We start from the raw sequence: 25,987 nt of genomic DNA on the forward strand, positions 1-25,987 counted from the left end.
CTTCCGGGGTCTGCCGCTTTGTCGTGCAGCCTCGACGCTAGAGCCCGTTGAGTTCTCTTCCCCAACGGCATTCGATGAATTAATAACAGTGATGCAGTGCTTCCCACAGCAAGGACGATCGCTTATTATTTCTCAATGGACTTAGACGCAGCTACACAGTATCAGTATCTTATAAACATTTCTTGTTTCACGTAAGAGTGATCGATACGTACTCATCGTGGAGTAAGGTACGTGTCCCCGAGCTGTCGGCTTTTGTACACGTTGTGGCTAGGTATAGTTTTTAGAACGTTATTTCAAAGTAGCTGATGACGTCAGTGTTAAAAAAATGACGCCGACATTTGCACTGTTGTGCAGATATTAAATGGTATGTGTATATAATTTTACAGTTAATTTTTTTGTTCTTTGATGTGTTAGGACGCGCATGTACTTGTGATATTTGTATCGTTAGTCACGCGCGCGACCTCATCAGAGGTGGTGTGCTGCTCGGAGAATAGTTACGTCATCTTTGCTGTGCGAAGATGTGCGGGCGTTACTTGTTAATCCCGAGGAGAGGAGAGATGGAGTCTTAACGGTCTGTCGTGGCACTGAGCTTGTACAGGAAATGCGCAGAATACGGTGCTCTTGGGAATTATTTTATTCATTATCATTACGCACTGAATTAGACGGATGTACTAAGGCAGATACCAGTTTCAGAAGACTAGGATGTAAGGTAACGAGTGAACATATTTTATTTTGTTGCCGCAGTATTTGGTTAGGCATTCTTGATTCGACACGGACATCAATATCAGGAATATCTAACTATCTTTATAAAGTTTTGACCCTATTAATGTTAATGAAATTGAGAAGACGAAAAGAAATTAATTATTAACGTAAGGACTTTTGTAATAGATTAAATTTTCTTGTTGAGCTACATTTTTGTATTTCTGTACAGTTGATCTTACGTGATTTTTGTACAAAGATAAAGATTATTATGTGAATGTATACATGTTTGCTTTACTTCTGGACTATCCCTTTCTGAATATATACTCACTTTACGAGTGTAAGCTGTTGCGTATCCATAAATTCGTTCATAGAGAAATACAGAGACTGTCAGAAAAATGTGTACACACTTTAAAGAACGAAAAGTATTACTTATGTGCTTGTTTTACATTTAATAATTGATCACACATGTTGCACAACCTTCAGTTTAGCACATGGTAACTTTAAATGTTCAAAATGTTCAGCGTTGGCGGCTAGACACATAACAGAACGACGAGCGGTCTCCGCAGCTATGTCAGTCAATGTTACAGTGGAGATCGCTGCACATGTTGCTGTAATCTCCTGGCGAAGTTCCTCCAGCGTGCGTGGCTGACGTCGATAGATGTTATCTTTCACAGTTCCACACAAGTAAAAGTCCATAGGTGTTAGATATGGCGACCGTGGAGGGAACGCAATGGGCCCTCTTCATCCAATCCAATGCCCCGGAAAATTGTCATCCGCAAAAGCTCGTTCGGCTAGGTGGTTGTATGGTGGTGTCCTGTCCTGTTGCTACGGGACCTCTTGATCAATTCCATAAACCGCACGTATACCTGGAAAATTTGATGTGCGTAATATTTCTAGGTACACTTCTCCAGTGACAGTAGCATCAAAGAAAAAGGGTCTTACTAAGCCCCTAGATGATTGTCAACATCACACATGAACCGCTGGTAGGCTGACCGCGTTATCCACATAAACATGCGGATTTTCCGGTGCCCAGTTCACATTGTTATACCCATTCACGGTTCCATTAACTTTAAATTGTTCCTCGTCATTCCACACTAACTTCATCACAAATTGTTCGTCATCAGTTACCATTTGCTGATACCATTCTCAAAATGCATTCGACGATCAGGATCATCATCATTAATCGCATGAAATAATCGTGGAACGTAAACTTTCCACTTCACAGCTTTCAGAATTCTTCGTACGCTTGTATTGCTAACCCCCACTTCACGTGCACATTGCGTAGCAGACTTCTATGGAGAATTAACAAACGTTTCCAACACGAGTGCTGACGGGGCAGAATTGATAGCTGTAAGCTGTCTTCCTGATCGTCCTCTGAGAATATCACAAATCATTCCGTGCAATTCAAACTTGTCAATGATGCGTTTAATTACTAGGCATGTTGGTGGTTCTGTTTCAGACTTCCGCCTCCACTAACGTTGCACTTCAACAGAATTATCAAACATGAAAACCGCTTCACAATACGTTTTCGTTGCTCGAATGTTAAGAGTGCTCCAGTCCTCTTGTTTTTCCAATACCCAGATAAAAGTACTAACATCTGTTTAGCCAAAGACCGTACTACAACACACTAGTTGCTCAAACCGAACGACTACATCGATATCTCGATAGGGCCTGACAGCCTGACAAAGTGTGTATACATTTTTCTGGCGGACTCTGTATATGCATGACCTAACCTTACGTTTACGGTTAGGTACTAAATCTTGCTGCGGGAATAAGAAGCAAATACGACTGCGAGAACGTAAATTAAATATGCACTGTTAGAACAACCTGCATTAATAAAGAGACTACAATTTTAGGAAGCAAACAGGTGAACATTTACATAACCTTCTTTAACTTTCTTATTTATTACGATAATTTTTAACATTTTCAGTGCATTGTAGATACAAAAATAAACTGTGGTAAGAAATCAAACGAAACGTAATAACTGTGTATCGAGGCGTCGGCGACCACGGATATCTTACACCAAACTACAAGGAAAACCTCTCTGAATCACCTCCGGAACGCCGCGCGGGATTAGCCGAGCGGTCTCAGGCGCTGCCGTCATGGACTGTGCGGCTGGTCCCGGCGGAGGTTCGAGTCCTCCCTCGGGCATGGGTGTGTGTGTTTGTCCGTAGGATAGTTTAGGTTAAGTAGTGTGTAAGCTTAGGGACTGATGACCTTAGCAGTTAAGTCCCATAAGGATTTCACACACATTTGAACATTTTGAACCGCCGGAACACGTCTCTCTTACAGCTGGTTGACTCTCTAATTGTCATAAAGTACTAGCAGCCGTTATACGATATCATTCCCGAGAAGGTTTGTCGGGGTGATCACAACTTGTTGAGGTAGAGGCATTTAGCACTTTTGTGCGCTGCGACTTAAATATATGTGTATGTGTGTGTGTGTGTGTGTGTGTGTGGTGGGGGAGGGGAGGTTAGTGGGCGGGAGTGGAGCGGCGGGGGAGCAGGGGTGATAAATGCAAGTGTTTAACGATTAACAAGTCGGTGATTCTGTTTCCATGTGATTCGATTCCTGATGTTCATATTATGCACGATACCGTTCCACAGTAGCACTTTGTGGGAAAGGAAATCAAACAACCACTAGAAGAACACCTCTTTATGGATGTTTTCTGTTAGCTATGTTTTTCTTGAAATATGTTTCTAATACTGTGGAAACTATGTAGTCGCAATTTTATCCATCCTCAACCTCTTTCCCATACAGTTGTGACACATTGGATCCACATAGGGGAATGAAGACCGCTCGATTTTGCACATCTTACCAATACGATGGCCAAAGATTCAGTAGCTTTGTTAATATCTTCAATTGAAATGTTTCTTTTTTGCACTCCAGTATCTCTAGGAAACGTTATTCGGCTCACACCTCGAGACGAAAACAAGTTGTAATAATGATGAAGATACAGTTGTTTACTTTTCGTTTCAGTGTGATATTTTTCTACCAACAAATGACGGAAGAGTCAATTCCCTTGTTAGATTATTTTACAAGTTCAGTCCTTAGTTTTCAAATTACTATTGTTCTGAAGCGAAGTTAAATGAAAATTGGTGTTTAACGTCCCATCAATGAGGCGGTCATTTGAGAAGAAACATGGTCTCATTTTATATAATGATGGCAGTAGAAAATGTTTTCTTTGTTTACTTATTAATTTGTTTTTCCTGAGAAGATTAGGGCCACGTGGTCGTCCCTTATATTTAACAGGGCACACTACATATTTACACGTTATAAGTGACACTAAGCATGAAATATTATAAAATATTTGATAAGTATTATAGTGCAGAAAGAGAAAAAAAATGAATACAGCTGACAGTATAGGAGCAAGTGACAGAAAGGTGGGTTTAAACGACGAGGGCCAGCAGCAGTGGACATGAAATGTGGGCTGGAAGAGGGGAATGATGAGGAAAGTGATGGAACACCATTAATGAAAAGAAAAGGAAAAAGTGACGTGACTGATCGAAGGATGAAAACAGAAAGAAGCATAAGTGATAGAGGATGGGGTCGTGTGGTAGCGTTCTCGCTTCCCGCGCCCTGGTTCCCGGGTTCGATTCCCGGCGGGGTCAGGGATTTTCTCTGCCTCGTGATGACTGGGTGTTGTGTGATGTCCTTAGGTTAGTTAGGTTTAAGTAGTTCTAAGTTCTAGGGGACTGATGACCATCGATGTTAAGTCCCATAGTGCTCAGAGCCATTTGAACCATTTTTGAACAGAGGATGGGAACACTTGCTTTTCTGTTTCACCGAGGGGTAAGATGTCCATGTACGCAAATTTTTAGCGGAACGTCAGAAAAGTGACAAGGGGTGGCGTTTGTGATTCTTCGTAAAGGCCGCAGAACATTCAGCTGCATCTGGTTGCAGGATGGCTTGTTCCGGATAGGGGTAGCAGCGGCGAAGATGGAGTTCGTGGAAGTTTTCGTCATGCGTGGGCACTGCTATGGTTCCACGTGACACTCTGTCCCCCTGAAGGAGGATCTAAACGCGCTACCAACTCCCTGGATTCATTGTGAAGATACCATACTCAAAACTCGACATCTGCGAAATAGAGTGAGTAATAAAGTGCAGCAGAATATTTATTTTCCAGAGGATCACATGCTTTAATTTACTGACTTTTATTGGTTTCGGTTTACTTAAAACCCATGTCGTATCTCCCACTGCGACAGCACAGGGTCCAAAAGACGGGCACGTCCAGTGTTCCATTTGACACAGAATGCTGTCCAGTATGCATATTGGTCAGATCTCCTAGTGTCGCAGTTAAGGGTCTGAAGATCATCTGTTAAACAAATCTGAACCTGAAAGCAGTGGAATATCGGTACTTTTGATATTGACAGATAACAAATTCTGTTAAAGCAAGAAGTTAGCATGACGTTCTCCTATATACAATGTCAATATTTTTGACTGATGTTCAAATGGCTCTGAGCACTATGCGACTTAACTTCTGAGGTCATCAGTCGCCTAGAACTTAGAACTAATTAAACCTAACTAACCTAAGGACATCACACACATCCATGCCCGAGGCAGGATTCGAACCTGCAACCGTAGCGGTCGCTCGCTCTAGACTGTAGCGCCTAGAACCGCACGGCCACTCCGGCCGGTTTGACTGATGTACACACAGTGCTGGGTGCGCTGTATTAATCATTGTGCCTGGCGCATAGTTGAATAAATATTCTGTAGGCATTTTGATCACTTCGTTACTTATTTTCCATGATATTCGCAGTCTTTCTCCTCTCATATGCATACATGTGTGTGTGTGTGTGTGTGTGTGTGTGTGTGTGTGTGTGTGTGTGTGTGTGTGTGTGAAACAGAGAGAGAGAGAAAGAGAGAGAAAGCGACTGTGTGCACAGAAGAGAGTTGTGGCTGAACAGTGTAAAAATATTTGTCAAGTCAGTTCGATACTGTCTTGCAGAAAGGTGTTCAGAGGACTGGGGATTCCAAATATTGTTTCACAGTTTGTTGAAAAAAAAAAAACACCAACGAGATACACAAAAGAAATTTTATTGCTTTACTGATTTCAGCCACATAGTGCCCTTCTTCAGGAGATTAGTATCAGATTGTATTATTAGAGAGTTCCTTCATAATCACTTATTACTTTTCAGAATATTCTTCCGTTAACGAAATCTGTCATACGTAACATATCTCTCTTTCAAGCCGGCCGCTGTGGACGAGCGGTTCTAGGCGCTTCAGTCTGGAACCGCGCTGCTGCTACTGTCGCAGGTTCGAATCCTACCTCGGGCATGGATGTGTGTGATGTCCTTAGGTTAGTTAGGTTTAAGTAGTTCTAAGTCTAGGGGACTGGTGACCTCAGATGTTAAGTTCAAATGGTTCAAATGGTTCTGAGCACTATGGGACTCAACTGCTGTGGTCATTAGTCCCCTAGAACTTAGAACTACTTAAACCTAACTAACCTAAGGACATCACACACATCCATGCCCGAGGCAGGATTCGAACCTGCGACCGTAGCAGTCGCACGGTTCCGGACTGCGCGCCTAGAACCGCGAGACCACCGCGGCCGGCTCAGATGTTAAGTCCCATAGTGTTTAGAGCGATTTGAACTATTTCTCTCTTTCAAAGCAACAGTGCAGTTGACGCGAGGGAAAGAAATAGTAGGAACGATCTTCTAAAAGGTTTGAAGTCACTCACTATGGTTCAAAAGCGTGTCCGTTATTCAAGAATACACGTTTTCAACAGCTGTTCTGTAACTGCCCCGTTTACCTACTAAAATAGACAGTCTGACAGGAGCCTAAAGAATTTCTTGGTGGCAAACTGATTTTATCCAGTTGAGGAATATCTTAGCAAACCAACTGTTGTAACTACATCTCTTAACAAGAGTTCTCTATAACATCTGACTTGTCATAGCTTCAGTGCAGCAGTACGATTTGCGCAGGTATGCCCTGTAAAGCGTTTATTTTATTTTTATTTTTAATATGACGATACTTGGCTAAAATTAGTTTGGAATTCTCTTTAGTGTTTGAATTCAAATTTTTGCGCGAAATTTTTTAATTATGCACCTCTTTCAGAGTGTTTGGGAGGAGCAATAGGATAACAGTTTTTTTTTTTATAAGCATATAATGTGCATTTGCATTTCCCTAGTATGTTCAACATTCTCGAAGATCTGCTCGGTATGTGTCCACGGAGCATACAATGAATCAAATCTAACATGCGAATTGTTGATTTTACCGTATTACTTTGCTTCCAAAAATCCTCGGGTAGGATGAAATCATGTCACTTGTAGTGATTCAACTCTGAACTCTCATTGTCAACGCTATTAACGTGGCTCTCTTTCATCGCTACAGTTAGCGCCCGCAAGTATCGAGATCCTCCTTCCACTGCCTGTGTGCGTGTGGACTAGTGCGGATTTCTGGTGCTAACCAGCGTTGAGCCCACGGGAACGGGACACGCCGTAGTCAGCGCTAGTTGTGGTGTACGGCCCGCTGGTACACGTCTGAAATAACACTTCCGAACGATAGTATAAGACAAACAAAAATTTGTATGATTCCCAACGCAAATTCATGTAAAAGTAACCATCAAATCTGACTTCATTTCATAAAATAATTTTTTGTAAGTTGTAAGGTTGTAGCAAAAAATGATTACAAATTTGAAATTTGCAAATCGTGTTGCAACATGACAGCATCGTCGTAAAGGCCATTAACCAATACTTTAATAATTATTTTCCACGTTATAGGCAAAAGTATGGTTTACTGCTAGTAAAATTATAGATTAACTAATGTCACAATTTAGAAAACAGCAGCACCATTTTCAGTTAAGAGATTGAAAAACTGTAACAAATTTTAATGGTGTCTCTAACATTTCAATGTATGAAGAATTTGAAACATACTAGTTTGGAGCTGAAGAGTTAGGATTCAGCAACATTTTATATTGTATTAGCAAAGTTTATGGAAGCATGGGATTACATTTTTTCGTGTCGGCTGCGATATAGCTCTCTGTCACAAATTAAATATGTCGTTTTAGTGAATATTTTGGTAGAAGGCTATAAGCGACTAAATAGCAGTCTAGAGGTCTTCTGTAACCGTGAATCGCGTTCTCACTTAGATGTACGTCCGAGGTACGTCTGTGGGATTGTCACTGAGTCACGGCAGTATCGGTAGCGTAGTCAGTCCAGACTACACACTCACGACAGTCAGGATGTGAGGGAAGCGTGTGTGTCTGGGATGACGGTAGAAGCCTTGTATCTCGAATTGACTTGTTAAAATTTGGGGAATAACATAACGGAACCCTGTCGTGGAATGAACAGTTTTTTCACGTCTAGAGAAGCTTATTAACTGGCATTTTGTGTGTAACGCTGTTAGTGAACAGTGGACACATTTCCATTAACTGTCTTTCAGATACTGGGAACTTCCTGTGTTTCGTGTGTTTCACCAGTGTGACATACCACGTGGCAGACGGAAGTAAGCAAGATCAGCTGTCTATTTTAGGAAAATCGAACTTGTACTGAAGTTAGATGTCGATATCTTCCAATTCGTTGAGCTGTAATAAGGTGTAAGGGTGAGGAGATTTCTTTTTTTTTACGTATTCTTGAATTGGGAACAACTGTATGAGGTGAATCGCAATATTTCTCACCACATTACAGCTTTTCACACAGTTTTCAACTCGCCAACATAAAAACAACGCAATGGATAACGAATCTTGCCAATATCAAAAGTGAAATAAGTTTATACACAACAATGTTAAATATTAACTATCTGAAAGAACATTAATCTTAAGCACAATATTATGAAAGTTTAATTGGAAGTTTCTTTACATTAATCCTAAGCACAATAATATGAAAGTTTAATTGCACGTTTCTTTACAAAATAGCTCCTACACATACCTTATGATGTTTGACAGTCCGATTCCGAGCCAAAGTTCGGTACTACTTAGAATAACAATCAAGTCTATGATGGATGGTTGGTCAAGTGACAAATTTGAGGGCAAGATTACCCAAGGCCGCTCGAGTTTACGCTGGTGAAGCAACAATGTTTATGCCTCTGCCCGCGGTATTTACCTTAACCTGCGACGTGCTGCTGTCTGCAAGGCCACTCTCTCCCGATATACACGCACATGGTTGGAGCAGCGTGCTTATTATAGTGCCCTCTCAGTTCTTGCAAGAACAATTAACTAATTTGGCTGGTTCGTTTCTCCACTGTTGGAGCTAACGTTGCTACAGCTAATTTTAGCTGGAGTGCAGCCACTGTGAAAGCAGTGTCCACACCAATTTCTTCTCTGCGTCGTTGAAGCGTTAAGTGCTCCGTTCTGCACTTGATGCCAGTTCAGAGAAGAGTCTCCTCCACAAAATTTCTGTGTTGTCCTACTCATGGCAGAACTGCCTCCCTCCACTTGGGTTCCTTTTTCTGGTCACGGCTTTTTTTAACCAGTAGGAGCGTTCCTCTCATTTTGTAGAAATACCCTCGCAACGTCCCTTCTATCAAACTGAGTCGAAACTTCAGTAGTTTTCTCCTTCCTCGTGAGTTTCCGTCAATCAGACGTTTTGTGCCCATTCCAGACGCCTAATGTACATTGACCTTTCCATGTGTCGCACACCCTGGACGAAAATGCGTCACTTGCTTTTGTTCGTATCCCGTTGGAATTTCGAAACAAAGTTTTCTAAAGCTTCTTCTCTGTACCGATGCCCTCCAGCTTGAATCATCTGGCCCGGGGTCACTGTCCTCCTTCTGCCACCCCTTTAAGTGGTTGCCGGCGTAAATCCCGCAGCGCGGCTTCCCTATGCCATTGTGGAGCTGGCTTTTCAAAATTAAAAGCGACTCGACTCGCATTCCCTGTTCTACCTTCCGCTCAAAGACATGCATTGTATAGGAATGGTGTGTAAATTACCATCGATTGAATGTCATCCCTTTTGGCATTACATATTGATAGACAAATGTTCTCATAAGTCGATTTACGTTAGGTGTCATCTTCACCTTCTCACTGTGATTTGTAAAGGTCTTATGTAAGGTACAAATCTGATCACTTATTATGCCAACCTACAAAGAAACTTTTATAGCCAAGTGCAAGTTTTTGTTAGGGAAAATTTGTAAAGAGCTTCTCTTCATATGAAAGGCTTGGAATCAGTATTACAGTTATTAGCCCATGAAGTCGTTCTTATTAACTGAACAGAAAACTTAGTCATCAGAAAGCAGATTTTCCTCCATTTCAAGTTTCTGAAAATGTAGCCGTTTTCCAGCACAGTAGCGGTGACGTCAGATTGCAGGTAATCCATTTTTGACGTAACGAACGATCTCAAAATCGGCAGGTAATTGCACGGTCACCGCACATCGCCCCAAAGCTTTTTCCTGCTTGTGCACTTGGTTATTAACTGATTTCAGCTTCTCCGGGGCCGGGAGGTGGGCGGGCTGTCTGGGACTTTAACGGCCTCTTGAACTATATGGAAAACGACGGCGCCGAGGGTTCACTGCGGTTACCTACTAAAATTAGACAGCCGACGCTAAGCCCCCTACTCCCTGTTTGTCGGGAACCAACTCACGCCTCGCGCACTAAAAGTTATTCCGAGTACGCGAGAGTGCCACCGTCCGGGCGGTCTGGGGTCAGCAGTCGCGACTCGGCGCGCTCCACGTAAACGTTATTTTCTGCCCACGCGCTTGGCTGCCGCGTGTTGATTGACTCCGAGACGCATCTGACGACGGTCCGCTTTACGAGCTCCCTTCTGGTCGCGGTTAATGGCCGTGTCTCGAGTCGGAGTTAAGGTGCTACCCGTTTTAGAATTTGAAGGCGATGGTATCCTTTACCTCAACACCTCCACAGATTTCCGATCGGGATGTTTCACTGTAACGTAACTGGAAGTATATAGGGTTTAAAAAAGGTCTTTGATTTTTATACACTATTTGAGCAAAACATCTATGATGGCCTACGAAGACTTTTAGCTCCCTCTCATGTCGTTTACGTTAATGCTTCTTCGATTACAATGATACCATAGATAACTGAAACTCATTCCTTTTTTTTTTCTTTTTTGGGCACAACTAAAGATGATCACGTAGATCGAAAACGTTTATGTAGTAAATGAATTTTTCTTGCAGTCCAATACTCTTTTACATTCTATTACTTTTAAGCACTGGATCGCCTTGTCTGTCGTTGTGCTTATGTTGTGACGAAGTTGTGAAGTTATCGCGACAAATACTGTCCGCAAACAGAGGTCACAGTACGCTGCTTTCATCGGACGTAAAGTCGCTTTGAAGTCAGACAAAACTCAGGTAACATCTACATATGGTTCAGATGGCTCTGAGCACTATGGGACTTAACTTCTAAGGTCATCAGTCCCCTAGAACTGAGAACTGCTTAAACCTAACTAACCTAAGGACATCACACACATCCATGTTGGAGACAGGATTCGAATCTGCGACCGTAGTGGTTGCGCGGTTCCAGACTGTAGCGCTTAGAACCACTCGGCCATCTCGGCCGCCCGTAACATCTACAAAATTCATGTGTGATGCGGATGTCCGTAGTGCATGTAAGTATTACTGATAGCTCTTATCTCCATTTAAGAGCAGCGTTATGTTAATATTGAAACTACCTCTTTAATTATTTTTTTATTAAACATTTACCTACAGAATTTTCCCTGACAAGGACAACTCAGTCTTAACCCACAATAAACAAGCCCAACACCAACTGACTGCTATACATTGACAACATGACTTTCAATAATTAACACAAAAGTATGGCCCTAAATTGCAAGAAATCCTAACAATAACGCAAATCCAAAAAATATAAAATTAAAGAAATATCGAACTACCTACAACTCTTGTTAATTGTGTAAGCTAATTTCAGTCACGAACCTCAACAGTACAAACCCCATTGTTTTTCGTACTTCACTTACTTCACAGAAAATCTTCATAACACGAGCTACAGCAACTACAGCAAGCAGTAACTACAGCCAGCTAAATAAAAGGATTCTAACTACCATAGGCTCTAACTTCTAGGAGGTATATGGTTAGCGAAAGAAAGATTTTGTTAAAGAGCAAACAATGTATTTAGAAACATCTACCTTATTCATGTGACATCCAGTTCCAAAAATTATATAGTTGTCAATAATTCCACTGCCCAAACATTATCAACCAAACATCAACCATCATAAAGCTTCCTCCGTATTTTCTTCTAAACACATGATTTCATCTCACTTTACAATGCATGTCCTACCAACACAGTCTCCACTAATAATATCATGTACATACACTTCCCTATCCACTCGCTAACTGCTAATCCGTCCTCAAAGAGCACTGTCAGCGATACTAACACAGTCTATAGCGCTGCCAACAACAAACAACATGAAATATTTCTGTCCGCACAACCGTTTCAAACGTGTGTTGTTTTATAAGGAGAACTAATGAACATACTGAAACAATTTTCTTTCATTGTTTACCAAAATAACCCACTCGGCTGTAAATCTTTTCAAAGACCCTTCGCAATGCATAGGCTACGAATCAGTTCCGAAAACGATTTTCTTTCAGTTTTGGAATTTTTAGCTCTTACTTAGTATGAATATCAAATTCCGTATCTTTTACAAAAATCATGTACAAATTCTGAAAATCATTTACGTGTTGATTTTTGTAATTTCTCTAAGCTTATCAAAAATTAGTTCATATTTTGCATAAGGATCTGAGTTATATTTTCTCTTGAAATAGACGTAGTTTTCTCGCTCATAAAAGTTTCTTACTAGAGAAATGATAGGCCCAATGCTTTGCGCAGTCCAAATGGCAACGCAGTGGAAGCAGACTGTGCCAGCCTCTCATTGGTGTATAGCTGTTTGGTCGTTCACTTAGCCTACAGTCTCCTATTTTCCTCGGGAGCAGGTGTTCGATCAACTGGCTGTCCTGAGGGAGCGCGAGTGCTTCGAGATGTCACTGACTCAGAGAGAAGCCACACGAAAGATTGCTTTGATAGAAATACTCTAACAGCTTTTATTTTACTAATCGTTAGTAGACCATGACTTGTGTCACTGAAACCCAACTACTCAAAAGTCGAGGGCAAAAATTCGTACCTGTGGCAGTACGCGAAAAGTTCAACAGAGTCAAACAGTAGTATCGCAACCACCGAGCAAGTGTACTGCCACTCCCGTAAATTGCTCTACATTTTGTATCAAGACTGGTTCTCATTAAGACTGAGCTCAAATCACTGACGAAGATGACGGAGGTAGTCATCGAAAGCTTGGGATGTTATCCAAATTTGACGCGGCAAGTAAACCGAGAACTTTTTATGCATGATTGTAATTAGTATGCGAAATAATAGAGCATTGGTAAATTAGAATTTCTAATCTGGATCAGCATTTAAAGCTAGAAACATTGTACTCACCAAAAGCAGTAGCTTTGGAAGACAGATTCGAAATAATTAGAAGGACTGGCGCTGAAAACATTTTCATCGCTCCTTCTTTTTGACAAAATCTATCAGTCTTGAGTTGACGTTTTCAATTTTACAGGGTTCTGACCTTCCACAGCATAGCATCTGTAATGCACTTAGTCGTTTTACTTTCATAGGGCTTCGATGAAACGTTTTAATTCTCTTGAGCAGCGAATAACTGAGCTCAGCTTCTGAAGACGAGATAAGCATCCTGATTAACAATCTCAAAGCTTTAAAAATCTCACGAAGCTCATCCACCAGAATCAGCCAAAGAAACGGTAATGCATCGGAAACTTCTCTCAACTCAAACCTAGCGTAAGAGACATGAGGCTCTGCCTTCATCTTTCTTTTCTCCAAAAATGAATACGTGTCTGTAATCCCAAGGTAATTGTCTGGAAAATATGTTATGTATTTGTCAAAATGATTTACATTAAATAAGTTTGTTGCAATGAGGTGTTCAACGAATAGAAAACGTAATTTTATTTTGGAATGAAAGACGTCAGCCACTTACACAGTATCCCTTTTTTTCATAATCATTAAAAATTTTTGGTCTCTTGGCATTCATTATTTCGTCATTTTCAAAAATAATCTGGTTAATGATGGAATCAACGTCATCTCTGATGCTCTGCATTATCGCTTCAATGTTCTGAATATATTGTTTCGCTTTCGTCAGTTCAGTTATCTTGTTTTGAAACCGATTAAAATGTATTTCCTCATGAGGCACTATCTTACTGCAAAAGGGTTGCCGGGAAATGAAATCCATTTCTTGCGGTCTTTGTTTGTCATAGTTCCATGCTCTCGCTTGTTTGAATCGCTTCCTTTGGAGTAATGTTCTCGCTAGTTTCTTAAACATGCTTTGCTACTCGTGAATAGTAATTCCATCTTGTGACACAAGGCGCAAGCCCTTCTGAACACTTTCGGCATTTGTGGAGAGTTTGAAAGGAAAGAAGAAATACCTGAAAGACGTGCAGAAAAGATGGGCACCTTACTATTAATAGACGGTGTCTTAGACATTATACAGTAATTTTGAAGTGTTGTGCATAGTAATGGATGTAATTTGCATCTGGGTGTCTGTCTTTTGATAATTTCTGTACCCCGTTTGATCTATCACTCTTAACGTTTTCACCGTCATTACTCTGTTACTATTCTTGCCCTATCATCACCAATTAAGGATTCAGTTCCTTTCATAATATTCTCCGATACAGTATGAGCATTTCGACTGTATCGATTAACAGTTTCCAAAGTCTTTCAAAGGGTTTTCCATCAATAATGTATCGCAAAACAATAACCAAATAAATTCGCAAAACACATTTGAGGTTTCATCAGCGATTATTGCAACATAACCTGCACGTTTTATTTTTTTATGAACTTCCTCGTGGCATGCTTTCTGCATTCATTGCATCAGTTCGTTCTGAAAACTCAAGCTTGATTGTTAATCTGAATTAGATCACGAGAAACCATCTTATTTTGTGAGGCGTCAGATTCATCGTGATGTCCGGGAGACAGCTCCAAAACACCACGGAACTGAATGTAGCTTACAGTTAAATTCAAATGTATTATATCTAACTTAAGCAGTACATTGCAGAGAACCGTCAAAGTTGCAATATTAATTTCCTTTATTACTTGATAACTAGTTTAGAATCTAAGCTCATTATCAAATCATCCATTAAGTTGTGCAAAACATGCGTTACGACAGCCACATGAGTGTCCATTGCAGAAATACACATATTTCTTATAAAGCAACCCAGAACTGAACTTGACTCACCTAACCAATGTTAACCATATTGACCATGTAGCTCCATGATTGCAAATATGCTGTCTTCACTTGCAAATGCTAAAAATAGGCCTCAAAGAAGTCTGATGTATTTCGCTAAGGCATCTCGAAAAGGTAGGTGCCATTACTTTTTCTGTTTCTAGTGGTCTGTTTGTCGTCGATCCTACGGGGTAGTTGAACAGGTTCCGCAGTGCGTAGAAACAGTTCGACATTTCATCCCATTCAGTAGCATTGGTATATTTTTCCCTGAACGATGTCATTTAGTGTCTATAACACAATATAAGAATCCTGCAAATATTCCGGAATAAATGTCTCATATATTATACTTCTTCTCCTTTTTAAGGTATAATGGAAGCATTACACATCTTCGCTATTGAATACCAAAGAGCTGCACGATATCGAGTGTTTCACTGTCTGAGTCTGGTCTGGACGGTATGTTTGCACTATGAAAGTCTTAATATTGTGTCGGACCTCCTTTTGCCCAGAGTAAAAAATGGTTCAAATGGCTCTGAGCACTATGGGACTTAACTGCTGTGATTATCAGTCCCCTAGAACTTAGAACTACTTAAACCTAACTAACCTAAGGCCATCACACACATCCATGCCCGAGGCAGGGTTCGAACCTGCGACCGTAGCGGTCCCGCGGTTCCAGACTGTAGCGCCTAGAACCGCACGGCCACTCCGGCCGTCTGCCCAGAGTAGTGCAGCCACTCAACATACCATAAAGTCAACAAGACGCTGGAAGACTCGTGCAAGAATACTGAAGAATGCGGTTACCCTCGACGCTGCATCACAGACAGGAGTGTCTGCGATGGTGTACTCAACTACGAACCTGGGTGCACGAATGGCAAAACGTCATTTTTTCAGATGAATCCAGGTTTTGTTTACAGCATCATGATGGTCGCATCCGTGTTTGGCATCATCGCGGTGAATGCACATTAGAAGCGTGTATTCGTCATCGCCATACTGGCGTATCACCCGGCGTGATTGTATGGGGTGCCATTGGTTACACGTCTCGGTCACCTCTTGTTCGCATTGACGGGACATTGAACAGTGGACGTTACGTTTCAGGTGTGTTACGACCCGTGGCTCTACCCTTCATTCGATCCCTGCGAAACCCTACATTTCAGAAGGATAATGCACGACCGCATGTTCCAAGTCCTGTACAGGACTTTCTGGATACAGAAAATGTTCGACTGCTGCCCTGGCCAGCACATTCTCCAGATCTCTCACCACATGAAAACGTCTGGCTCGTCACAATACGCCAGTCACTACTCTTGATGAATTGTGGTATCGTGTTGAAGCTGCATAGGCAGTTTACCTGTACACGCCATCCAAACTCTGTTTGAGTCAATGCTCAGGCGTATCAAGGCCGTTATTATGGCCAGAGGTGGTTGTTCTGGGTACTGATTTCTCAGGATCTGTGGACCCAAATTGCGTGAAAATGTAATCACATGTCAGTTCTGGTATAATATACTTGTCTAATGAATACCCGTTTGTCATCTGCATTTCTTCTTGGTGTGGCAATTTTAATGGCCAGTAGTGTATTAAACAATTAATTAGAACCACAGCAGCCATGTTCATGATTTATTAGAAAAAGTCTTTCGACATCCACAATATTAAAAGACTAACCCCATTCATTGTTCATGGTGTATGAAGCACAGTCCCAATTGCAGGCTTCCACGGGCCAAAATCTTGATTTTCAGTATTCCGTGTACTTAACGACCAAAATTAAAAAGCTGCCATAATTTACTTTTTAATAGGTATAATATTACGTTGAAAGTTTCATTCACTAAAATAAATATTAGAACTATAAGCTGTGTATATGTCTCGAGGCAACATAAGTTACGGCGCGCAAACTGCTCGGGCTATATTATTTGAGAATGAGAGCACTTAGCGACTTCCAGCAAACTTTAAACATAATTTAAAACATTTTACAAGCTCTTCCTCGCTTACGTGTTTAATTTTAAATACTGAATACATTTACTTATTTGTACGGTAGTCATTGATTTGAAGCTGTTTTATAGATGGTGTTGTATTCTTTACAGAATAGGAGTTTATTGGTACTTCTTAAAATGCTTTCCCATTTCATTTCAGAATAGCTATTGCATCTATTAAATACTCTGTAACGCAGGTTTCCGGTGGGAGTGGAGTTAGTGTAGGGGTTGTATAGATGTGGATTTTTATTCAGCAGTATTTCAATTTATTAACAGAAAAATACAATACGCATTAACAGAGCAAATGGGTTAAAAACACGCAAAGAATTTGTGCTGAATTTACTAGAAGCCTGAAATTTATGGAAATAATGTTACACACCCCGCCGGCCGCGGTGGTCTAGCGGTTCTAGGCGCTCAGTCTGGAACCGCGCGACTGCTACGGTCGCTGGTTCGAATTCTGCCTCGGGCATGGATGTGTGTGATGTCCTTAGGTTAGTTAGGTTTAAGTAGTTCTAAGTTCTAGGGGACTGATGACCACAGATGTTAAGTCCCATAGTGCTCAGAGCCATTTGAACCATTTACACACCCCATAATAGAAAATAAAAATCTTCAGTCGGGGCACCTCTGATTACATAAGCAGAGCTTAATAAGCACATGCATGTATCATTCAAAATAATTACTTCGCTCCGCTGAAGCACCTAGAATCGTGTGTAACACACACGCTAGCCATCAACGTAACAGAAGGACATCCAGCTACAGCCAAGCAACATGGGCAAACACACAGAAATTACATGACACACAAACAACGAGCATGAATATCGACATACGCAGAAACGCGACTTGAGTCGCTAAAGGCTTATCAGTAAGACAAACTTCCTCAAAAAATTTACTGTTTTACCCAAAAAGGCCTCATGTGCCTCGTAAAAATACAATACAATTATACATGGCAGTGCTCCGCTAATTTTGGGATCAATGACGGCCCCCGCGTGTTTAGTCAATTTAAGACCTTGATTGCACACTGACCCCAGCACAGACTCCAAATCCAGCTCAACTATGTGACACAAGTCACGGTCAGTCTTTCAAACGTTGAACGAAAACCTTTGTTCTCCAAACGCTTCCTGAGTCCCAGCTGCTGTAACCTCCGGAGGAATGGAAGCGAAAACCGTCCTCAGTTCCAGCCGAACGATGCCTCGCACTAAGAGCCGTTCGCAGCCCATGGTGACCATTCACAACTCCACTGCTTTGCTCCCTCCATGCTAAGCACTCTGAACTGCAGGAGCCGCTGTTGAGCTTCCCCCAGAATGGGTGGATCCCTATTAACAGCCTGTTCTACCGTGCCTGCTCTCTCGATGGTGATGGTGGCCACCCGTTTTCTGACAACACTGAACCGTGCCCACATGAGCACCTCTCGTGGCCAGTCATGCTGATGGAAATGAGGCTCGGTTGGCTGACCATGCTTCCATACTGGGATCATGACGCCACACCGAATACTGTTGCACACCACGGCATCATGTGCTGGCTCCCAGAGTCTGCTGATGTGGCCAATTAGCTGCTAGTGGGCGTTGTTTTATATCAGTGAGTTGGACTGGGATTCGTACCTGTCTCCTGCTTACTACGCAGATGCACTGACCACAATGCGCAAACCGGACACAATACTCACCACACTCACACGTACTACGCCATCTCGTGAGACACTAATGAAGCAGTCCGTCTTCATTAGCTTTGAAACTTCCTGGCAGATTAAAACTGTGTGCCGGACCGAGGCACGAACTCGGGACCTATGCCTTTCGCGGGCAATTGAGCTACCCAGGCACGACTCACGCCCCGTCCTCACATCATTACTTCTGCCAGTATCTCGCCTCCTACCTTCCAAACTTTACAGAAGCTCTCCTACGAACCTTGCAGAACTAGCACTCCTGAAAGAAAGGATATTGCGGAGACATGGCTTAGCCACAGCCTGTGGGATGTTTCCAGACTGAGATTTTCACTCAGCAGCGGAGTGTGCGCTGATATGAAACTTCCTGGCGGATTAAAACTGTGTGCTGGATCGAGACTCGAACTCGGGAACTTATGTAAAGTTTGGAATGTAGGAGACGAGATACTGGCAGTAGTAAAGCTGTGAGGAGGGAGCGTGAGTCGTGCTTGGGTAGCTCAGTTGGTAGAGCACTTGCCTGCGAAAGTCAAAGGTCCCGAGTTCGAGTCTGTGTCCGGCACACAGTTTTAATCTGCCAGGAAGTTTCATATCAGCACACACTCCGCTGCAGAGTGAAAATCTCATTCATTAGCTTTATTACTCATGGCGTCTCGCCATTTCCCATAAGAGCTCGAGCTTGGTGTGTATCTGCACTGAAGGGATCACTGGCTGTCATCGCCAATATATGTGCTGTCTGTTCTTTTGGACATCTCCGAAAAATCAAATACAAGTTTTGATCCTGAAATCACTATGAAACATGACACAAAGGAAAATTGCCGGTCATTGTGGTTGGAAGACATTACCTGCCAGTGGGCACTGACTTTTATCGAATAATGCGGCCAATGAACGTGGGCACTACGTCAGTAGTATGCGGTTGAAGTTAAGAATAACGGTGTGAGTTGAGATTCCGACGATCGCTGTGTACATATAGTACTGGGGTCAGCTCACCTGGCTATTAAGCAGGAGATTCATTTTCGAAACCCGGTAGGACACAAGTTTTCAACTTGCGCCATTGATATCAATCACTGCCCACTGGCAACTGATGTCTTTAATCGCTTTCTGTCTTGACGCATTGTGGATGCAGGATCAGAAATTATGACTGTTCTTTCGGATAAGTCCGAAAGAAACGACAGCACATATACGATTCAGCTCTGCCAACATGCCACTTCACGCCTCAACATAGTGCTCTTCTTGCTGACAAGCGGTTACGAATATCGTCTACCTCACCAGAGCACCTGAGGTGTACTGGTGCGGCCTGCAAGATGGACGGGAATTCAGACATGTCTTGAAATACCTATGCTGCAGGCGGATGTGGTGCTGAGAACGAAGCGCTGTTTCGGCCTAACGCCAACTCTGTGTGTGAACAATTGTGGCTCGGCGACATGGCACATTGTCATCGATAAAAATTTCATCGTTGTTTGGGGAAAATGAGGTCCATGGATGGCTGCAAATGGTCTCTAGGTAGACGAACAGAAGCATTTCCAATCAATGATCGGCTCAGTTTGACTAGAGGACCCAATCTGTTCCATCTAAACACAGGCCACACCATTGTGGAGGCACCACCAGCTCTTACAATGTCTTGTTGACAATTCGGTCCATGTCTTCGTGGGCTCTTCCCAAATGAAATCGCGAGTCGACTCACAACGTCACGGTTTTGCATATTCTACGGCCCAAATGAAATGGTCACGGGCCCAGGAGAAATGCTGCAGGCGACGTCGTGTTGTTAGCAAATGCAGTCCCGTCGGTCGGTTGCTGCCATAGCTCATTAACAACAAATTTTGCCTAACTGTCGTAACGTATAGGTTCATCGTAGGTCTGACATTGATTTCTGCGGTTCATTCCGGCAGTCTTGCTTGTCTGTAAGCACTGACAAGTCTACGTAACGCCACTGGTCTCAGTCATTAAGTGAAGGCCGTCAGTCACTGCATTGTCCGTGGCTAGAGGAAATGCCTGAAATTTGGTATTCTCGGCATAATCTTTACACTGTGGATCTCGGAATACTGATTCCCCTAATTACATCGGAAGTGGAACGTTCCATGCGTCTAGCACCAACTACCATTCCTCGTTCAGTGTCTGCTGATTCCCGTCACGCGGCCATTTTCAAGCCGGAAACTTCTTCGCATGAAAATGACAGCACCGCCAATGTACTGTCCTTTTATACCTTGTGTACACGGTACTACCGCCATCTTTATATGCACTTTTCGCTATCGTATGAGTTCTGTCACCTCACTATAACTTGTATACAAAGTTAAAATTCTTTTTGCTAACAGGATGAAAATGGCAGATTCCCAGCGCGTCGTGGCAAGTCAGAATGAGGAAACCAACTGAGCACTGGCTGCGAGTTCGCGACCTCTCCCGCGGCCCTGCGGAAAGCGGCTCGCTCACACGCGGTGAGAAGCCTGGCCGCCCCGCGGATCACGTCGCGCGCGTAACTCAGCAAACATTCGTATGCCGGCGGCAGTGTCGCTCATTAATTACGGCTGGCTGGCCCGCCCGCCTTCGCAGGACTTCGCTAATCTACGGCGAAATTAAAAGTTTTTTACTGCGGCCTCAGCAGTGGGGCGCTTCTTCTTACGGCGCTCGCCGTGGTCCCCCACAGGAAACGTTTTATGGTGCGCCCATCGTGAAAGCAATAGGAACCAGTCCGCGAGCAGTCGGCTCTGTACACGAACGTGGCACAACCAGAATCGCGAGAGAACTTGTCAAAGGTCAGTACAATGCTGCGATCCAGGAAATAGAAATTACCCTGATTTCGTCAATTTCCGATTTGCATGAAGCTGATTAGTACCCTGATACGAATGCGCACCAACGTGCTTCAACTCCTACCCACGTACGTCGTATAGACATCCTATAATTGTCAGATGAAATAAGGAGGAGATTTAAACCACTTACTGTTTTCCACCACTTTCCCTGTAAATAGAAACATCGGTTATTGCTAAAACTGGTGAAAATGTGGGTGCGCCTAGCGACAAGTTCGTCAGTTTTATTCTGTCATATAGATACAATAACATACAAGCCTTTTCGATTTTACACAAACAGTAAGCTGTTTCTATGAAATCTGGTGAGAGTATGTATTCATCCTGCAATAGTTCGTTAGCATAACGTCTGATGATGGCCCTGGCGTGGTGAAAGAGAAGGCAGGATTCAGAGACTAGTGTCCAGGCATACACGCTGTAATATCTCAAATGAAAAGAAGGGAAGATAGGAGCTGATGTCCCATCGATACCGAAATCATCAGAAACGGAGCAGAAGCTCGGAATGATTCAAGAATGGGAAAGGAAATTGGCCGTGCCCATTCAAAGGTTCAGATGGTTCAAATGGCTCTGAGCACTATGCGACTTAACTTCTGAGGTCATCAGTCGCCTAGAACTTAGAAGTAATTAAACCTAACTAACCTAAGGACATCACACACATCCATGCCCGAGGCAGGATTCGAACCTGCGACCGTAGCGGTGGCTCGGCTCCAGACTGTAGCGCCTAGAACAGCACGGCCACTCTGGTCTGCGCCCATTCAAAGGAACCATCCCTAAATTTGTAGGAACGATTTAGCAAAATAAAGGAAAACATGAATCTGAATGCTTGAATAATGATAACAAACCAATAGCTGTATTGTAATTCAGTGTCGTTTACTCAAAACGTGCTACCAGTTCCGACGCAGAAAGCGACATCTTCAGGGCCCAAAGCGTAATCTACCATCAACAAACTAACGACAGTGACAAAGAGCAACAGAGTCTTGGACTACAATACAACTGTTTGTTTCAGTTATCATTATTCCAGTACTTCATGTCCGGCTGCTATCCTACTGTCCTCAATGGATTATCAGAGACTACATCTCGATGGTCAGATACGTATTTGTAGCATCGTCCTCCGTGGTGAGAGTCCAATGTGCTAGTACTGCACCACCTCGCTCGTTGAAAATAAAGTAAACTAGGAGAAACGAGGATGGTACGTCGAAAGCAATAGTTAACTGTATGTTTTTCAGATGATAGCCCACACGGATGAGCTTATGGGCTGACGACTTCCAGGAAACATTGCCGCCAGGTAAAGGCAACCAGCGACTGATATTTCCGAACGGAGGCTGAAAGAAGTAGCACTTCCCTTGTTCTTACCTCTCTCAACCACCATCTCCATCTACCCTATTGTTCATAAACTCATCTTCTAGTTACGTGTGTTCCCTATCCTGTTCCTAGCGTAAGATTTTATACAGTGCAAAATTATTACTTGTTCAAAACATTTTTGTAATAGTAACATTCTCACAGGAATGTAGCGACTGCAGTATTAGTAATAGAAAACAATTCTGTCTCGATCACGACGTATTTTTAGCAACACGATCTGTTTTAATGCCGTAAGGACCGTTCTCCGATGTTTACACTACTGGAATTTACACTGACATGCTATTTACAGTCAAACTTCTTGTATTTGATGATGAAACTTACGGCACTGAATCGAGGTCATATATTAGTAAAAATACTTTGTGCTCGATACTTCTGTAGAACTTGTGAGAGTTTGTTGCTGATATTTTTCTTGTATCAATAGCATGGCACGTTTAACCTACCTTTTAAATCTTATGACCAACGCTTATGAAATGGTCTACCGCCCTGAACTAGGATGTGTTGGCAGCTCCGCTAAACTGATGAACTCTAAATAAAACATGTGTTTCTTGAAGTTTCCCCGGCGGATAGAATATTCCATTACCTTTCGGGTGTGCATCCGTGACAGTATCATTTTCTCTTGCGGTATATCTACTGACAACCATACACGCATCTCTCTCGGTAACAGAATGAAAACCACCTGACGCAATACTGCTAGAATAATCCATTACCTCTCGGTTGTGCATCCGTGACAGTATCAGTTCCTCTTCCGGTATATCTACTGACAACCATACACCCGTCTCTCCCGGTGAGAGAATGAAAGCCACCTGACACAATACTGCGCGATAAACAAGCAGGCCCCAGAGATAAAACTGTCGGCAACAAAAGTGGCTGTTTCCAGCTGTAAAAATAATGGAAACCACTCATTTCACGTCTGCGCTCTTAGAGAGTTTGTAGTTCTGAATCCTTGCTGTTTGGCATTCCAGCACATGCCACCGCTGTTACTAATAAACCACACAATTGATAAAAACTGACCATTTGCTGACTCTCTACTTGCTATGTTTTACTCTTAAATTGGATAAAATGCAGTGTTTTAATCTTAGATTCCGTTGCGTGCTGCAGTTGGTAACTGCCTGATGCATGACAGGAGGTGATTGACTGCATTTCTATGCGATATGGGCAGTGAAGAGAATGTCTGATGTGGTGACTAACTGATCAAGACCGAGGTTAGTTTGGAATGTGACATTTAGGTTGCGAGTTGCCGAAGACAACATTTGTCAATCAAAAAGTACGACGATTCGTCGTTTTCACTCCCGATAATTCATTGCGCAGTTAACGAGCCACAGCATTTCAGGGAAGACACAGTTACACCGTAACTGCAATTTCCCTTTCGATGCATAACGTTTTCTCTGACATTCCTGATGCCAACTGTGCCACCTCTGCTACTTGCGCATTTATTCCACAGTATTGTGTCAAGTGATTTTCATCCTGTCACCGACTCATCTTGATGATAGCTCTACGGGTGTCTCCCGAAACATATTACTTGGTCGAATGTCTCGCTTCGCCAAGGCAAGTTACAACTCTTGCCGGTAGAGGACACCGAATTATAGCGTACCTCTGTCGATACATGAGAAACAGCGTACCGTAGTCGAGTTTCTAAGCGCACATGGAATACTGTCTCTTTCAGCATAATAACGCCAGACCCTACGAGCACTGTGACATCTGCAACAATCCGACGCCTTTGGTTCACTGTCATCAGTCATCCGCCATACATTCCCGATTTGGTTCCATCTGATTTTAATCTATTTGCAAAACTTAAAGAACACCTTCGAGCGCCTCACTTTGATGGTGATCAAGTGGTGCAAGCAGAGGTGAGGCTGTAGCTCCGGCAACGAATTCAAACAGTGTAAACAAGAAAATTGGCAGCATCTGTCGTAAGAGGTTTGAAATCATTTACTACAGCAATCACTGTGTAACCGTCTTCAGTGTTAAAAAAGTATAAGGCATAAAATCCAGAATGACGACCATGCTACAAACCATAGGCATAATTCACATTAAATACATTACAATTATAATGTATAGTGTGCACCAGATATTAAAATCTTGAAGACGTACGCAGCAAGAGCACATATTACAACTTCAACATGGCATCAATGCAGAAGAAAATAGCAGATAATGAACAAATTTTGAACTTATCTTACAGCTTACACGTACATGAAGCACCTATTAAACTTAAAAACACAATCTCTCTAAATCAAAAAATCAAGAAGATAAATAATATAAAAATACAGCAATGAGAGTAATACGCTCTCTGACGTACCGTTCAAAAACATAAACAGACATTAATAACTGAAGAGAAAAAGGAGGAGATTAGTGTTTAACGTCCCGTCGACACCGACGTGATTAGAGACGGAGAACAATCTCGGAACAGGAAAGGATGGAGGAGGAAAGCGGCCGCTCTCTTTCGAACGAACCATTCCAGCATTTGCCTTAAGCTATTTAGGGAAAATAGCGGAAAATCTAAATGAGAACTGACGGACGTTGGTCTGAACCGTCGCTCTCCCAAATGCGAATACTCGAAGAACTCTGACAAGTAATAATAGTTTTCACACCATCAGTTTACATTAACATTTATTTTTGCATCAATGGTAAATGACGAGTGTAGTAAGCGACTGCGTTACGCTTCGTAGAAAAAATACCCTAAACGTGCATAACTATACGAAGCAAACCCATCAGTGTGAAGAATAATCGATTTGCAGTAATAAATAATATCAAACCTCTTACGACCGATGATGCCAATTTTCTTGTTTCCAATATTAATATTGTGGCAGTTGAGCAAGTGGTTCCTAATGGCATCCAAACTCAAAATGTCAGACATTCAACAGTGACGGTATCTTGTTGGGAGCAATGTGTTCGTAATCGGGATAACTATGTTAGAAGTAAATATGTAGACATGAAAAATAAAAGAGTAGAATGCTAATGTCGGCCGGCCGGTGTGGCCGAGCGGTTCTAGGTGTTTCAGTCTGGAACCACCCGACCACTACGGTCGCAGGTTCGAATCCTGCCTCGGTCATGGACGTGTGTGATGTCCTTAGGTTAGTTAGGTTTAAGTAGTTTTAAGTTCTAGGGGACTGATGACCTCAGATGTTAAGTCCCATAGTGCTTAGAGCCATTTGTTAATGGCGTTAGTATTACTTAAAAAAGCTTAAGAGTTTTCACATAAAAACAGTGGAATTACTTTTCAGCACGCCTCCTAAAATACTAGGCATCCGTAGCACGCTAAAAGTTGGGGTGACCCTCACAGAACAGAAACCATGTCTCCCTCCTGCTTACGTACAATTCACAGAACAGGAAACGTTTGCCGGCCGGGGTGGCCGAGCGGTTCTAGGCGCTACAGTCTGGAACC

Source organism: Schistocerca piceifrons, chromosome 5 (genome assembly GCF_021461385.2).
Source record: "Schistocerca piceifrons isolate TAMUIC-IGC-003096 chromosome 5, iqSchPice1.1, whole genome shotgun sequence".
NCBI classification, from domain to species: Eukaryota; Metazoa; Arthropoda; class Insecta; order Orthoptera; family Acrididae; genus Schistocerca; species Schistocerca piceifrons.